General features: G+C 47.7%; 1 protein-coding gene across 1 annotated transcript in view; it reads left to right on the forward strand.

The window, feature by feature from the left end:
• Window positions 1–16,887, forward strand: part of LOC144734624 (leucine-rich repeat and fibronectin type-III domain-containing protein 4-like) — a 51,175-nt gene that overhangs the window by 32,029 nt on the left and 2,259 nt on the right. The window lies entirely within an intron of this gene.

Below are 16,887 nucleotides of genomic sequence, written 5' to 3' on the forward strand. Positions count from 1 at the left end.
TTCCCTGCACAGCACAAGAGGTGGACGTGGGCATTCGCCTGCCAGTAGCCGGGGGGCGATTGGGCGCAGTGGGGGCCAATGTTGCTCCGTGGTTTTTCTAACTTTAGTAACTTGCTGAATATTTACCAACTTTGGACGTCGACGCCGGCGCACGTGGCCGACTATTTATCGAACGATGTCACGGGGGGTGGCGGGGCGGGGGTGTTAGCATTCCGCTGTAAAAAGCTAGCGGGGGGATGTACCCGTGCTTAACAGATACGTGCGCAGCATTAACCAGGGCGGCCGCTGGGGGCTCGAACAGCGAGCCTCTCTGCGCTCGCCCGCGTCGCAGCCCGCAACGCGAGCCGGAAGAAGGGGACGCTTTCGTTGAAACAAATGCGGCTGGGAGATTTTTTTTTAAGGCAGCCCCATAGGTTGATGGATAAAGTTATCGTTTTTAAATCCTTTATATTAAGTTCGCTTGCTTGCTTGCTTAGGACCGTGCAAATCTTTCGGTCGTTTTTTAACACACTTCCCGTGATCCAATCGAGCTGACATTTTGCACACAGACTCGTTGTGCGTGACAATTAATTTTCGTGAAATTTTTTTTCTAAAATTTTACACTGTTTAGGGATTTTTTTTTTAAATATTTATTTACCAATTGGTTAATACTGGCACACAATCATCTGACCCATAGGTAGCAGCCATCTCAAGCAAGAGGACGAGAGGACTCTAGCCGCCCCGATACCACGCATATAAAGGATTTATAGTGAAAAAGTTTGTTTTTACGGGTTATTTTTTTTGGTTCCCAGCCATCAAATTGAAGCCTCCCGGAGTGTTTATATTTATTACATTAATTCGCCGCACGCGGAATTGAACACTTTTATCACGTGCACTTCACGTGTAAGTAGTTAACATGGAGAATAATTGTGCCACCCGTGTCGGCCGTGAGCTATCTACTGCCGGATGGAGGCTTCCCCCACACCATTGCCACCCCTCGCGGGTTCTCCACTGATCCACAATCCATGAGCCCATCGCTCCATCTCTCGGGCGGTCGTGGTCTCGGATCCGCTCTCTGCTTTAGCCGCCATTCCATCACAGGTCTCGATCATAGCCCATCATGGTCTTGCTTTGTAGCGATGTGTCTGAGAAGACTTCCCACGGCATGGTCATGGGTGAGGGGGGTTATTTGACCATACTTCACCACGCTGGTCAGTGCTGTTTAGTGAATGGGGGAGGGGGGGGGGCATGACTGATTCACAAATGACTCGCCGCTGATATTTCAGACCTGACAGAGATTCCAAACTCGTGATATTGTTCTCATTTTGATTTTTTTTTCTATCTACGTGGCTTTACCAAAAGACCCAAAGAATATGAATTCCCGCAGTCACGAAAGCATTAAGTCAATATTTATTCCAAACTGACTTTCTTTTCGCGGCCTTCACCAACTCGAGTTCCCACCTGCCCGTGTTTTGACCGACTTTAACCGACCACGCTCCAGGAATCGGCATCTGCGTTTGGGGGAGGGTGGTGGTGGTGTGTGTGAGTGCGTGTGTCGCAGCAGGCATTGATTATTTTTTTCGCGTCGAGATCTGGTGGCGGTATCGTGCCCGCACTTCGTCGCGGTCGACTGCACCGTTCTCGCGACGGACGCGGGAGGCTGGCTGAGATTTACGTGTCCGGGTGTTTTTTTTCGGCTTGCGAGTGGGGTAAGGTGGCGGGCGACCTTATGACCTTAGCAGCATGACGTCATCCTCTCTCCACGCGCGTGCTTTATCCCCCCCCTCCCCCCCGTCGCTCGTGCACGCGTGCAACCCGGTTCACTCTGAAACATGTGCGAGTATTAAAACACCCAATTAACGGGTCGCTCACCTCGGCAAGAGCCGCAATTGAATAGCTCAAAGCTGTCGCTGTTGGGAAAATGCCGCAAGTCGTTTTAGTGCACGACACCTGTAGGCGAACATCGTTGCATTCACGCGTTCGGCTGCTGGGGGTGTTACGTTGAGGTCCTCCCTCTTCGCTGCATGAGGCCTTTACCTTCGTAGCTTCTTCTATCGGGGGATACCAGCACAGTCAGTCGATTATAGAGTGTGTATACTATACATATAGTCATCATCATCATCCATGATCAATCCATTGCGGGGTGAAGGCCTATCGCTGGCCCGTCGCCAACAAATCACGATGAAACAAATCCACCTGGCACCTGCACCCGAGAGGATTTCATCGCTCCGTCTCCTATGTGGACTTCAAACTATGAACGAAAATATTTAATTTTATTTTACCAGGTGAGGTCCACTGAGCTATGCGGCTCTTTTTCAGAAGCGACCCTGGCCACAAATCGTCACTCAATGAAGTGGCTTGTCACGTGGAAATTTATAGCAGCCAAATACTCTCTTTAAACACGTGACGTTGATTCTAAATGTGGAGGCAAAAATCGGAGAACCCGGAGAAAATTCCACGTGACCACGGGGAGAGTGAGAGAGAGACACGCAAACCCCAAATATACAACAGGCATCAGGGTCGGGATCGAACCCATAACCGCCCGAGGATGCGTTGCATTGATTGATTGGCGTACTGTTACTATTATTGCCCATCAGACACCATCACTTTTGGCAACATGTCCTGCCCTGGTAGACCTTACTCGCTTCTTCGCGGTTATAATCATTGGCTTTGGTGTGCGTATATTTATCCCTTTTCTCTGCTCCTTAAAACGCGAGAACTGTTTCCGTAAGTGTTGCATCAAGCAGTTGCTAATCGCATCTGGATGTGCCCCCTCCTGGGAGACTAAATCTTCACCACGTTGAGCAGCGTCAACGGCGCAGCCACTTGGAGAATTCCTTACCAAGGCGCTTCTCAATGCACGTCGCACTGACAGGTCATGTGCTCGAGTTATAATTATTTTGTATTATTGCTTTCAACTCAATCAGCATTTTTCTTAGGTGTTTTCGGTAAAGTCACGTAGGTAAAAAATTAAAATAAAAAATAATAAAAGTAAAATAAAAAATAAAATAAAAATCACGACGTTTCGGAGGCAACACAAGCTTCCGTCTTCAGGTGGAACCGTCACAGCACGATAGCTGTATCAAGTGATACAGCTATCGTGCTGTGTGATACAGCTATCACAGGTGGAACCGTCACAGCACGATAGCTGTATCACTATCGTGCTGTGACGGTTCCACCTGGAGACGGAAGCTTGTGTTGCCTCCGAAACGTCGTGATTTTTATTTTATTTTTATTTTACTTTTATTAATTTTAATTTTTTACCTACGTGACTTTACCGAAAAAACCTAAGAATATGAATCCTTGCAGTCACGAAAGCTTCAAATCTAGAATCAATCAGCATTGACCAATTATTTAGTGATTTCACTCAAAATAAATTCTGTCTAAATTCTAACGGGATCCAGGGTCAATTTAGGCAGAGTTTGATCGCTTCAAGATTTCCACGGACCTTAAGACTTGAGCAAAATTACACACGCACAAAAACAACTCAAAACATTCTCCGAAGAAGGGAAATCTCAATGATAAAAGCCCGGCGTTCCTTGTGTCTCCGTTTGTCCGTCGATCTAAATGATGAGAGCCTTTTAGTAGGCCTGAATCAAAAAGCTATAGAAAGTGGACCCTCCCCCACCCCACCACCAGATGTGGAGCTTAATGGATGATCCAACAGGGTTCCAAAAATTGTCGCACCCCCAAAAAAAATAACTCCTCCCCCCACACTAAAAAATGAATGTATTTTGTAGGCATACAAGCGTCAGTAGTAACTACTGACTATTGTACAATAGAGTCCGTGGTATCTACTGACTCACTAGTATTTATTGAGTCAATAGTAGTATCTACTGAGTGAGTAGTAACTACTGACGAGTGTATGTAGGGTGTGTAGGCATATATGTTACTGACTCAGAAATATCTAATCGAGTTAGATACTACTTACTCTGTACTATCTACCGAGTCAGTAGTAACTACCGACTATTGGATGTAGTCTGTGTAGGCATCTAATACAGTTAGATACTATTGACTCAGTAGTATCTACACACATTGGGTGAGGGGGGGGGAGGACATCAGTGGGGGCGAGGCGCCGAGACGCCCTCTGCATGAGGATATAAAATAGGCGACATTTCAGGCAATTGCCCTCCTTCATAGCACATCGATGAAAACATTCCACAGGTTGTCATCGACTCCACTTAAAATACTGAAATGCTGTCTGGAGGGGAGTTGAGAGTGATATGAGAGAGGACAGCTAGGAGAGTGCGTGGAGGGGAGTAGAGTGAGATACGAGGGGAGAGGTAGGAGAGTGCGTGGAGGGGAGTGGAGTGAGATGAGAGCGGAGAGGTAGGAGAGTGCGTGGAGGGGAGTGGAGTGAGATGAGAGGGGAGAGGTAGGAGAGCGCGTGGAGGGGAGTAGAGTGAGATGAGAGGGGAGAGGCAGGAGAGTGCGTGGAGGGGAGTAGAGTGATATGAGAGGGGAGAGGCAGGAGAGTGCGTGGAGGGGATTAGAGTGAGATGAGAGGGGAGAGGTAGGAGAGTGCGTGAAGGGGATTAGAGTGAGATGAGCGGGGACAGCTAGGAAAGCGCGTGGAGGGGAATAGAGTGAGTTGAGAGGGGAGAGGTAGGAGAGTGCGTGGAGGGGAGTAGAGTGAGATGACAGGGGAGATGTAGGAGAACGCGTGGAGGGGAGTAGAGTGAGATGAGAGGGGAGAGGCAGGAGAGTGCGTGGAGGGGAGTAGAGTGAGATGAGAGGGGAGAGGCAGGAGAGTGCGTGGAGGGGAGTAGAGTGGGATGAGAGGGGAGAGGTAGGAGAGTGCGTGAAGGGGATTAGAGTGAGATGAGCGGGGACAGCTAGGAAAGCGCGTGGAGGGGAATAGAGTGAGTTGAGAGGGGAGAGGTAGGAGAGTGCGTGGAGGGGAGTAGAGTGAGATGACAGGGGAGATGTAGGAGAACGCGTGGAGGGGAGTAGAGTGAGATGAGAGGGGAGAGGCAGGAGAGTGCGTGGAGGGGAGTAGAGTGAGATGAGAGGGGAGAGGCAGGAGAGTGTGTGGAGGGGAGTAGAGTGGGATGAGAGGGGAGAGGCAGGAGAGTGCGTGGAGGGGAGTAGAGTGAGATGAGAGGGGAGAGGCAGGAGAGTGCGTGGAGGGGAGAAGAGGAAGATGGGAGGGGAGAGGTAGGAGAGTGCGTGGAGGGGAGTGGAGTGAGATGAGAGGGGAGAGGTAGGAGAGTATGTGGAGGGGAGTAGAGTGAGGTGAGAGGGGAGAGGTAGGAGAGCGCATGGAGGGGAGTAGAGGGAGAGAGAAGAGGTAGGAGAGTGCGTGTAGTGAGATGCGCTAGGCAGAGTCCATGCAGGATCTTGAATGCAGTGTGGTTGATCTTGAACTTTAACCGGGATTGTATTGAGATCCAGTCGAGGGATTGGATGATCGGATCGATGTGGTGCGTGCGGACTCTTGCCCGGTGGCGTATTGGACAAGCACCGTAAGCAACGAGTGAAGGGAAAAAAGTATATATACACAAAATAAATCAATACATCGATAGACATTGCCCAACGTGCCTCTGGCATCTTGCGAACTGTGCGCGGACTGCGCGGCATCCATCTTGGTTTAACGCTGCAATTAATCAAATGACAGACTCTGAACATCTTGACGCGTGGCCGGTCTTTATCGTGCCCGGAACAATCCGAGGGGTTGGCGGGGGTGGGGGTGGAGGTTTATCGCGAATCTCCCTCGAAACGGCCGCGACCTTCTCTGCCGCAGGGTTACAAAGCGTTACACACCTATTGTGCAATAATCCCCCGGAACGCAAACCCAGCTTGTCAGAAATTATATCACAATCTCCTTTAACTGCTGTAACCTTCAGGCGGTAATTTGCCGTATTACGCCCGCGCGAACACGCGGAATCTGGCCGAATTGTGGGTTGCTGTGCAATAATAAGCTCAAGCCCATGACATTAAATTCCTCGTCAAGCCAAGGTTTTTTTTTTGCGTTTCATCTGCAGGTACTTTTGTCCGCCCGTCGACTTAACCCTTTACAATTCGGACGACGTACACCGCGTACGTTTTCGAAAAACTGAAGTAAAAGAACTTCCTCGGTACGTCCTTCCTACCTGAAGACGTACCGAGGCTCCCACAAGGCCATGCGGGAGGGCGTGTGGCACAGTTTGGCGTCAGCTACCGTGGAGTGGCGGTCGCGTCGCTGCAGTTATCTGCGATGAGTAACAATGTTTTTTTAAAAAAACAGCGCCGCTACTACGCCTCTCCACGTTCCGACATTCAGCGGTGAATCGGACGACCCACCCTGCAACTTGCAGGCGTCTCGGAGTGGGAAGGGGATGATGAAGAAGGGGGCGTTTGCACTATAAGCAGAGAGACACGGAGAAGGGGATGCGTGCTTGGGATTACGCCGGTGGATGCCGAGAAGAGCGAACGCGCTCGTCGAAAGCACAGCGTTCGGATGTGAAGAAGAGTGAGTGGGCTTGGGCACGACCACGTTTTGCTGGAAGGGATGGTTGCCTACATCGTCACCATGAGAGACCGTGATTCGATAAAAAAATAAAAAATCTACCGCGTAGGCTTTCGCAACCAATATCATCATCCATGATGAAGCTGATGAATCTAGTTGCAATCATTGGGGAAACGTCGTAGTCGGATTGTAAATGTTGTGGATTTGCTCTCCAACACACCGGTGTGCTGTAACTAGTAACGAATTGGCACGTTCTGTGAACGTGACAAACCTTACAAATTGACTGTGTCGAGTGGTCGTGGGTTTAACGACACATTTATATTTTTTACTCGATCTAACCCAAAAAAAACTATATTATGGATGATATATTGTTCGTCGCAATGAACGGTGGCTCCTCTCGTGGCTGCCACAGCAAATTGTACGATTTTCTTCGACAAGTGTGAATTGAAGGTCTGATTGGCCGCTGCTACGCTCGCATCTGGGCGCACGCATCGCAAGCTGCGCACGAACTGATATTAGCCGCTCAATCGGCGCGCTGCGTTACTTTCTCTTTGAGATCAGGCCAAAGGCCGGTGGTCAATTGAGATTTGAAAGCCTGGTTGTTTTCTTTTTACTAATCCGCGATCATTTCCAGCAACGATAAAAGTAAAGAAGAGAAAACACAAACGACCGATGTGCACGCACGCGGTCGTAGCGATCCACAACTGTGACCCAGCGAGCAGGGTTGGGGGGAAACGCAGGAAAGGAATGGGAGGAAGAGAGAGAGAGAGGGGTAAGGAAGGATGGATGGCAGCAGAGAGAGCCTGGTTAAACCACGGGTGGCTACTAAGATTCAAAGTTCAAACGTTTGAGTTTATATTGCATTCAAGAGACCAGAATGAGTTTCAATTGCAACAGTGACCTCACTCTCCAAAATGACGCCGCGGCGGCGAGATGTTAACTACCTCGCGTGGTATACAGGAGGTCGTGGGTTCAATCCCGACCCTGACGGCTGCTGTATATTTGCAGTTTACGTCTCTCTCTCATCATCATCACGGTGGCTAGGAGATGTTAACTACCTCGCGTGGTATACAGGAGGTCGTGGGTTCAATCGCAACCCTGACGGCTGCTGTATATTTGGAGTTTGCGTGTCTCTCTCATCATCATCACGGTGGCTAGGGGATGTTAACTACCTCGCGTGGTATACAGGAGGTCGTGGGTTCAATCGCAACCCTGACGGCTGCTGTATATTTGGAGTTTACGTCTCTCATCATCATCACGGTGGCTAGGGGATGTTAACTTCCTCGCGTGGTATACAGGAGGTCGTGGGTTCAATCGCAACCCTGACGGCTGCTGTATATTTGGAGTTTGCGTGTCTCTCTCATCATCATCACGGTGGCTAGGGGATGTTAACTACCTCGCGTGGTATACAGGAGGTCGTGGGTTCAATCGCAACCCTGACGGCTGCTGTATATTTGGAGTTTGCGTGTCTCTCTCCCTGTGGTGGCGTGGATTTTTCTCCGGGTCCTCCGGTTTTCCCCGCCGCATTTAGAAGCGTGCGCTTCGAGTATTTGGCTGCTATAAAATTCCACACGATGTGCCATTTCGTTGTGCTATCATTTGTGGCCAGGTCGCTTCTGAAAAAGAGCCGTATACCTCAGTGGGCCTTACCTAGTAAAATAAAAAAATAGTTGAGCGTTTTACAAAAAGCAAAAAAAAATGAAATCAACTTACCGGAATTGAAATAGTCATCGGAGCCAAAACAGCAACTGTGTCACATCGGTAATCGAAAATAGTGCACAATCATTCATGATGAAGGACGCTTGTGTTACTCCCGAAACGTCGTGATTTAATTTTGTTGTTTACACTTTTTTTTCACCTACGTGATTTTACCGAAAGAACCAAAGAGTATGGATCCTTGCAGTCACGAAAACTTCAAATCTATAATTAACCATTCTTTATTCATAGACTGATCGGAGTAGAATCACAAGTTCCATAAACATTGCACCGACACAGAGTGACGATTGCACGCGTGCGTAAACGGACAAGGAGTGTTGCGTTAAATTCAAACTCTCGAATCTCAGCGGTGGGGGGAGGGCCTCCAGTCTCTGGCATGGGCATCGCACGCCGTCTCCCCTCCAGCTGTGCCTCCGGACTCTAAAACATTTACACATCGCCCTCGGCAAGCGTCGGTCAACGCTTGAGTGTTTTTGCGCATTCAGATATTCTTGAAAAAAGTTGACGGCAAATTAAAATAACCAATTGAATGCGACACGCGTGTGCGCCTGCAGACTCGGCGACGCTTTCGTTTTCGCTGCGTGGCGCAAATCACAGAGCGGGCGTTCGCACGCGGTGGGATCAAATAACGCAGCTTACCCCGTTACGGGGGACGGCTGCCGTTTGAACTGTTGCGTCGACGTCGGCACTCGATGTCCGTACCGCGCCTTGCCCCCCCCCTCGCCGCGTTGTAAAACTCGAGGTGTCCCGCGATAGGGGTCCGCCCGACTGGCGGCTGTCAACGCGAGGCCACGAGGTGAACGCAAGCGCCGCCGACCTGCAAGGTGGGGGGGCGTTATGTCTGGACAGGAGGGGAGGGGGCCACGTCGCTGCGTGGCTTTCCCAGTTTTGAGCAATTTGCGCGACTTTCGCTATTTAACGTGCACAACAAAAGCGTCACCCCGCTGCGCCAGGCTACGCGGGGGGGGGGGGGGGCAACGTCCCCCGATCTCGGACATGCCGCAGTGACGCCCCGCGGCACGCATTCCAAGGGGGCCCGAGCCGAGCCGAGCTGAGCGGTAGTTGCGTGAAGGAGGACGCGGCCAACCGGCACGGTAACCCCCACGATGCTTTGCCCCCTTTGTGGGAATTTATGCTCACCGAAGGCATTGCCCTGGCCCTGCGTTTTTCAACCACAAGGGGGTGATTTGTGTGCCCCCCCCTGCGTGGATCTTCGATTGCGTAGAACGCTGTGGGCGGTGATGTCCAAGGCTGGAAGAGGCTGTATATTTATTTTTTTATGATTGTTTTATTACTGACAGACCCTTTGTTAATCCACTGCCATATGAAGGCCTCCCGCCCCCCAGCTGTGCAGGGCATGGGGGTTGTTCGACCATATTTCACCATTTTGTGTCAATGAAGACAATGGGGGCTCCGGACCGGTTCAGGTACTGGTCGCCATCCATCGCAGCTGATTCTCACACACGCACAAATCGGGTTCGCCTACCGTGAGCGTTTGAAACAGATTCGATTTTTTTCGGCATCACACTTTTACGCGGCAGCGAGATGAATCGTCCATTCGGATGCCTCGCAGAGGAAGCGGCGAGCCTTCTTGCCCGAGAAGGGCCCGCAGAAGCGGATATCACGGAGCTGGCGCTGAGATCCCTTCGAGGTGACCTCTAGTCCTCAGAGTGGAGGGCAGCGCTCTTCCCATCAGTCTTGCGCGCGACGCAGAGACCGTTGGGGGGCCCGCTGCTTAGGGTTATTCTTGCGTTATGTACGGAATAATTTTCTCGCGGGCGGATTGCAATTTTCAAACTGCTGACCACACGGCCTTTTGCGCGACCTTGTTCCCATCCGTATTGATCCACGTTATATGAAAGCTCTGTGCCTAAGCTGTCCAGTTTTAATTGCGTCTTCGTGTCGGCGTGCGTGACTATGTGTGCCCGTGTGTGTGCGGGGAGCATTCGCGTCGCTGTTAGCGCGTTGCGCTCCGAACCCGGCGACCCGAGTTCGATTCCCGCTCACGGCCAACACCGGTGACGATTATCTGAACCGGTCCTCTGCCTCCCTTAGATCGACTCGGCCTCAGATGAGTGCGATGTGTCAACATTGCCACGAGGGAGACAAAGGCGGCCGGGCGTGGCGCTGTCCACCCACCCCTCGTGTGCCGTTCCGGCCTTTATAGGTGCTCTATAACAGCACTTGCCCCAACAGTCTGTTAAAGGCTATACAGGGGATCTTTGTCTTGTTCCTGGATGTGCCCGGCTGCTCGCTCATTTAATTTCGGCGCAAGTGTCCCAAAAGTTTTACGCAAATACATTTTTTCTCGCGGCTAATGTTCAATGTGGGAATTGGGCCACGACACACGAAGGGCATTAATGTTCACAATTTACGGCACGTGAACGCGTCTCTCAACGTCCACAGATGACTCGGCTTCACCACATCGCGAGGCATTTGTCGAATGACGACGCGTCCGTGGACACTGAAACTCTCGTGATGACTGGCTGTGGCGAGTGTCTTGAAAAACTTGAATCCACCCTTTTCTCGACCGCCCTGCACGCTGTCCGAGGTGAAGACAAAGGCGCAGCCCTGCAACTGCTCACTCACACCGCTGCCAGGCGGAAGGGCCTCCCCGCTAGAGGGAGCTCTGGGGAGCCGATGCCGCGAGTTGAGTGGCCATTGCATGGCCAGAGGTCTTTGGAGGAGGTGGCAGTACCCACACTTTGCCCCCAATGCACATGATCAACGTAGTGTGGTGCAAGGCCGTAATTATAATATATATTGGAGGGGACTCATCCCCCCCCAGTATTCAAATATGCTCAAAATGTCCCCCCCCCCCCCAATATGTTGCTCTAAAATATATTTTTTTATAATAATAATAATTGCTATGCTACGTAAATAAAAAGAACAATTTGCTCAACTTTTCCACAATATCTGGACTTGTCTACATATGAATCATTGCATAGATTTCTGTTCATGTTATTGTGGTTATGGTTGTACTTTATTAATCGCTAATCTCTGCCATTACATACAATGAAACAGGAAAAGGCAAAAAAGAAAAAACAGAGCAATGTAATACAATACACTATTAGACATTATTGTATAAAATAAATAAAAAGTTCATCCCATGTGTTAGTGAATTTTTTAATATTTTAGCCACGAAATGGCAGGAATTTAGTCTTCAAATTAAATTATTTTTTTCTGGGGGGGGGGGGGGGAAGATTTGCCCCCCCCCCAATGTTGACTCCATGGCTACGGCCTTGCTGTGGTGTCACCCCGTTTTGACTGCTGGGTGGGCACAGGCAGCGGGAAGAGGAGAGGGGGGGGCAGGTGTGGAGGTGGATTTAAGAAACGCGCTGCCCCATTCTTTCGACTGCCGTGCCGGGAGATAGACCCGAACCTCCGGCGCCCTGTGGACTGTGAGTGCGGTGCACCGACCACTACATTCGCCCCCTACATATCTTCGTCTGAACGTCGGCGAGTTGCTTGCACGTTACGATGCCGTGTTTAACCGTTTCGCGGCGTAGGCTGCGGTGACGCACGGGACGGATCGCGTCGCACGCTTCGCCGCTCTCCTTCATGCCAGCACAACTCGGGCGCGGAAAGCTCACGAGTAAATAATGGCGACGCGTTCAAGGACGGCTCGAAACAAAAAAAACGTGACCGTGAACGCTTCCAGACTCTCTGCCGAGAAGAGCAGTTGACCGAAACGTCGCCTATTAATTTCTATATTTTTACATTTGCCCCCTTTCAACGCAGTGTCCATTGACGAACACGTCGGGAGGTTTCCCTCCGGGAATAGAAACGCCTGACCGCGAGCAGCAGCAAAGAGTGTGCGTGGCAACGGAGGAGAGTCTTTTGATTACTCGGTGTGCTGCAGAGGTTTCCGCGGTGCGAGCCCAGCGGTCGCCCTGGTTAATAGTGCGTGTCCGTTCGCCCTAGATGCACACGGTGGCACGTCAAATATCCGGTGATGGGGGGGGGGGGTAATTTAACAAACTAAATTAGGGTTAGGGTAGAGATGTATTCATTCTTTTCGATTTAAAGCTTACGTGGCTGCAGGGATTCATCTTCTTGGTTCTTTCGGTAAAGTTACGTAGAAGGGAAATAATAAAATAATAAAAATAAAACATAATAAAATTATTCTCACGACGTTTCGACCACAACGCAAGCAGCCGTCTGTCTTCCCGACAGACCTGTTCTTCACCTGAGGACGGCTGCTTGCGTTGTGGCCGAAACGTCGTGAGAATTATTTTATTATGTTTTATTTTTATTACTTTATTATTTCTCTTCTGCGTGACTTTACCGAAAGAACCAAGAAGATGTATTCATTCATTTGTTCTTCACGCCGCTGAAGGAACGCCACGCCAAACGCACGTGTGTGACCTCTCGCGACAGCGTTCGCGTGAACTGCTCTTGGCTGCCGTACACCGGCGTCACGAGTGATTTGGTTGATACGGGGGGGGGGCCATGCGGGGATGACGCTATTCCTTTGAAGGGTCGCGGTCGTCCGCTTCGATCGTCGACCTCCGAGCGAAGTACGAGGCAGGATTTGAAGCTTTCGTGACTGCAAGGATTCATATTCTTAGGTTTTTTCGGTAAAGTCACGTAGGTAAAAAATTTAAATTAATGAAAGTAAAATATAAATAAAATAAAAATCACGACGTTTCGGAACCAACACAAGCTTCCGTCTTCAGGTGAAACCGTCACAGCACGATAGCTGTATCACTTGATACACTTGATACAGCTATCTTATTTTACTTTTATTAATTTGAATTTTTTAGACTTTACCGAAAAAAACCTAAGAATATGAATAAGTATGAGGCAGATACGCTGGGCCGCCTAGGGCCCTTATTCACACGCTTTTATTTAACTCACTCTGTCTGTTGTTGTCGTTGTTGTCGTTGTTGATGTATCCTCCAATCTTGTAACTAAATTGTAACCCGCTTCCCAATGTGGTATCGACTGCAAACGTGGTATACTTATGTGATACTGATGACAATACTATATTCTATCATTAAAAAAATATATTTTTTTTTAAACAATTTTTTTTTATATGTTATGTTTCGGCTTGGGTCTAATTGTCCACGGTAAACTGACGTTGGCTGTAATTGACCACGGCCCCTTACGTTATGGCAAGCTTCGGAGCCACTTCCTGGAGTCGTGGGAGTTCTTCCATTAATAGCACGGTCAATTTCATTAAAGCGTATTTTTGAAAAAGTTTTTTCAAATATTACTTTTTGTCGCTTGTATTCCCGCTCGCGCTATTATTTTGTGTTGGTGCGCGCGGCATAATTGCGTGAAGCCGCGCATCCATATTGATCAATATTGATCCCCCTCCTGGCAGACTCTACTCGTCTACGAAGCACTGCAGCTTCGCAGTAGCCTTGTTTGCGACGACAATGACGTGAATACCGAAAAGTGTTCAATTATAACACTGGTCAACAAAAAAAACTATTTTTTTCTGGCCTGGACTTTTGCAGCTGTTTTAGACTAATTTCAGGGTGCTGATTCCAAATGTGATCTCAGATTTGCTCTATTCACATCTCATTTTTATGCTATCGGCATACCCCATTTTCATTGATTTTACCCGAAATTAACTCTGTCACTTATGATTGCAAGTTGTTGCGAGTCAGTGACTGCTTTAGTGTTAAAATATGGTGCTGTATTTTTAGGATAGTGTGTTTATAATATCATTTTATGTAGATATTCGCATTTATTTAATATTTTTCTTCTGCAGTTTTTATTGAAAATGCAATATTTGATATCTCAAAAACCTGATGTGATAAACAAAAACTGATGCCAGATTTGGAATCGGCGCCCCAAAATTACCTTAAACCCGTTGGAATACCTTATGCCAGAAAAAGTGTGTTGACCAGTGTTATTAACGTTGCCGTTGCACCGTCTAAGGCCGACGCTCCCGTTTTCCAAAAAGCTCGAAAATATAAACGATGGAATGAAAAACAACATTCTTTATTTCTGGCCATGCGATATACCGTTGAGATTTCGAATTACACTATGTAACACGATTTTTGTGCCAGGGTAGTAAGTGTTATTTTATAATTGCTTATGACTAAAAAGTATAGAAAATGGCCATTATTCCCCGCAAACTTTGCTTTTGTGATGAGGACTTTACGTGAAGGAATGACACAAATGCACACCACGTTTTCTCATTAAAAATAGGTAAATTTCACAATATCACTGTCCTGGTCACAAAAGCAAAGTTTGTGGGGAATAATAGCCATTTTCTGAGACTTTTGAGGCATAAGCAATTAGGAAATAACACTTATATCACACTTTCTTATGATATGTTTGAGACCATGTGGCAACAACTGTGGATGTTTCTACAAAGTGGTACATATTTTATTGACCCCAGATGCATGATGGGCTGAGTCAGACCCCTGGCCCAGGATTGTAACTGGCAACTTTCCAAATTGAGCTCAATACTTTACCACTGAGCCACACAGCCACACCGGCTTAACTGTAGTTGTATACATCAATGTATAAAATGTAATTTGAAAATATGGTACAATCCAAAACACAGCTTACCGATCCCATAATTCATCCCACCCGATGTTTTATAGGTTCACGTTTTATACTGTTATAACTTCCACGGAATGAAAAGCACTCTTACACAAAATGTGAGAGGTCAGTTTTACGGGACAGCATTATCATGACCCGTGTCATGTGACCGGCGTTTCAGCCATCTTCACATGGACAAATGGTTTGGGTTGAAGCAGTTTTATCTTTTCGGTAAATTTGAACACTTTTCGAAAGTGCCGTGTGATTTTTTTTCTAATAAGAAATACACGAAATTCGAATTCATATACACAAAATATCCCTATACCCACATATTTAAATTAACACCCGCAAAAAAAACACGTGTACAAACATGCACACCGACAGCTTGCGTGGATTCAAAGTGTGCTGCGGTTGTAACCACTTTGCGCGGTTACCTCCATGCTTATGACTCCATTTATCATTTACAATGTTACACTTCCCCCACGTCCGAGGGTTAAAGTGAAAAGAGATTAAGTGCGCGCAGCGAATGACTTACGGTGCGACAAGCCCACCTTGTAAAAAAACAGTGCCGGACGATACCGCCGCTACCGCCCGTCATCCTGCGACGCAACGATCCGCCCGCCACCTGGAGCACACGAACCGATCGCATCGCTCCATCTCCCCGGCGGACACCCTCCCGGATGCGGTGCACTCGCAGGGTAGACATGGACGTAAGGTGAATGCGATGGCCGCTTCAAGGAACAATGAGTAGGGTGAATTTAGTGTTTCTGGGAGTAACTATTATCCCCTCACCATTGGTACCTCCTTTGCCAGTAAAAAATATGATAATTGGTTTTTTACCCTTTTATCTGGCAACAAAACTGACACCTTTTAAAAAAAAAAACAATTATCATATTTTGTACTGGCAAATGAGGTACCAATGGTTGTAAATGCTTACCCCGAGCTCTCATGCTCTGATGGTGCATTGTCTTTGAGTTGTGCGCCTTTGGGCGTCATCTGGTCCAACCCATGTGAGACTAGGCTCTAAGGAAAGCTGTCTCGGGTGTGGACCAATCAACTTCAAGGACAGTGCACACATTATCAGAGTTATGTTTTTTGTTTGCATTATGACTGCAGGTATTGTGGTCTATGCAAACATGACTCCTCGTAAAAAGGTGTCAGTTTTGTTGCCAGATAGAAGGGTAATAAAACAATTATTATATTATCCCCTCGTCAATGCACTGCTGGATTAAACCGTCTGCACGCCCTGTGAGTCACGGATGTTGTTTGACCATACCTCACCGTGCTGGTCAATGTTGGTTGGTGAGCGGGGGCGCTCAGCACTGGTCCAGATATCAATCGCCACTCGTGTTCGCCATGGCTGGGAATCGAACTCGGGTTTATACTGGCAGTGTGTGCTAACCAGTGTACCACCGCTCCACACTCCCACTATATTAATCGTTGATAAACATGAGAATACGTTTTTCCTCTTTTATCTGGCAACAAAACGGGTGTTAAGTTGTTAAAACACCAATCTGAAACCTTTCACAAGGAATCAGAGTATGTTTTTTGTTTGCATTTTGACCATAAGCATTGTGGTTAATGCAGACATGATTCCTTGTAAAGAGGTTTCATTTTGGTGTTTTAACAACTTAACACCAGTTTTGTTGCCAGATAAAAGGGGAAAAAACTATTCTCATATTTTCGAACTGGCAAAGGAGGTCCCATGATGTTGCTAAACATTCTAAGTATACAAGTTAGAAAAATCGCGCCACATGCATACATTTTTTGCGTATGTTTAGTTTCTTCTTCTTGGTTCTTTCGATAAAGGCACGTAGAAGGGAAGTAATAAAATAATAAAAATAAAACATAATAAAATAAAAAAAAATGTATTATGTTTCTTTTTATTATTATTTTATTACTTATAATTTTTTATTTTATTATGTTTTTATTTTTTTATTTTATTACTTCCGTTCTACGTGACTTTACCGAAAAAACCAAGAAGATGAATCCCTGCAGTCACGAAAGCTTTAAATGTGTTTAGTTTGTCGTCCTTATCCCGGCACCTCCAATTAGCACGTATAATTGGAAAGAAGTTCAAACATGCATACATACGATTCCATTATGCTTCCCCGAGCATTTCTCAGACGGATTTCATTGCCAGTACGGAAGCCATCGGGGTTGCTGTCGAGGCAAAAAAAATAAAAGTGTTCGCTTCAGTTTGCGTCTCCAAAGTTTGGGCAATATCCTTTGACGGCATT

The sequence above is a fragment of the Lampetra planeri genome, chromosome 52 (assembly GCF_965212315.1).
Source record: "Lampetra planeri chromosome 52, kcLamPlan1.2.h2, whole genome shotgun sequence".
In the NCBI taxonomy this organism is placed as follows: domain Eukaryota; kingdom Metazoa; phylum Chordata; class Hyperoartia; order Petromyzontiformes; family Petromyzontidae; genus Lampetra; species Lampetra planeri.